This window comes from Wyeomyia smithii, chromosome 2 (assembly GCF_029784165.1).
Source record: "Wyeomyia smithii strain HCP4-BCI-WySm-NY-G18 chromosome 2, ASM2978416v1, whole genome shotgun sequence".
NCBI classification, from domain to species: domain Eukaryota; kingdom Metazoa; phylum Arthropoda; class Insecta; order Diptera; family Culicidae; genus Wyeomyia; species Wyeomyia smithii.
This window is the reverse complement of record NC_073695.1, coordinates 144,072,970-144,074,835: the sequence shown is the minus strand read 5'-3', so window position 1 is coordinate 144,074,835 and position 1,866 is coordinate 144,072,970.

The window sequence follows — 1,866 nt, the reverse complement described above, 5'->3', positions numbered from 1 at the left end:
AAACTGGGTAGATGCACATATTTCTCTACATTAGATCTTGCAAGTGGGTTTCATCAAATCGAAGTTCACAACGATATATATATATATATATATATATATATATATATATATATATATATATATATATATATATATATATATATATATATATATATATATATATATATATATATATATATATATATATATATATATATATATATATATATATATATATATATATATATATATATATATATATATATATATATATATATATATATATATATATATATATATATATATATATATATATATATATATATATATATATTTATATATATATACTAGTTGAACGTTCCCGGCGATGCTCGGGATCAAAAGTTTCAAAATTAGGAATCATTTTTTATAATTCATTGCATTATTTGCACAACTCACTTCAAAAATATTTATACGTCCAACATCACTTTAAGTACTTTAACATTCTGAGAACGCACAAAACGGAAATACCCATTTTGGATTGCATTTTGTGGTTTGGGGATGTTTTACAAAAACTGGAAGTCGCCATTTCGGATTTCAAAATGACGTATGGAGTTTGAAAGTTTCGGAAGTATTGGCCAAATACCACTAAATCCTTTAACCAGAAGTCGTTATTTGGAAAATGTTATGTGGGGTAATCCCAGTTCCGAATATACCACACTCTGAAAGAACAACGAACATTTTCTTGAAAAAAAATAATTTACCGGCGAATTGAGCTCATGCTCAAAAACTCAAAATTTTGCATGTCCTATTATATGTAGAATATATATAAATTTTAAAAAGAGTATTTTAATGTGTTTTTCTGTATGCAGAAAAACATTCATCATTCATCATCAACTTTCAGCAATAAGATACCTATTACCAAACATTTCAATACCTATTAATAAACATTTCAATGAAGAACAATTACATTAAAATCGCTTTTTACGCGGTTTTTTTTACGCGGGTATTTTTTACGTGGCTTTTTTACGCGGATTCTGGAATTTACGCGGTTTTTTACGCGGATTCCGGAATTTACGCGGTTTTTTTACGCGGATTCCGGAGTTTACGCGGAATATTTTTTGCGCTGATTTCGGTTTTTCTTCACTCGGATTGCAGAATTACCGCAGGTTTTTTTTACGCGGATTCTAGAATTTACGCGGTTCTTTTGCGGATTCGGGAATTTACGCGGTTTTTTTACGCGGCACGTATCCCCCGCGTAAAAAGCGACTTTAGTGTACATATCATAGCTTTGAATTTAGTTTTGTGAATAATATATCAAATTTAGTAATCAGATACTTGTTATTTATCTTCAAATATCTTTTCTGAACGTTAACAAACATTTTAATAAAAAAAAATTGTGTCATCGCTATAAAATGACGTATGGAGGTCCACTTTCGGAAGTATTGAAATTGTTGGCTATATATCACTTTAGGTTATTTTCCTGAATCCGGAAGTCGCCATTTTTTAATCCACAAAACTTTGTAGAAAATAAGGAAATAACAGATTTTTAATGCTTAAGCTGCCTCTTAATCGATATTCAAACAATTGAATCGTAACCATGCCTGCAGCTAAATGTGAGTTCTAGTTTGGATTAACGGAAAAAAGTAAAACAGTAAAATTAAGAGCTGAATGACCTTCTGGTTAAAAGCTCTCTAATAAAAATCAAATTCAAATTCAAAAGTACAAAAGTAAATCGAAGGCCGTAAAATGTAACTATTCACAAAACTACGAAAACATCAGAAATGTAAAATGTTCATACTCGAGACATGGGTTATTCTGCAAAAAAAATTGTAGATGAAAGAACAACGAACATTTTATTGCAAAAAAAAAACAAATCATTGAATTTTGATTCAGAGGCGAATTGCG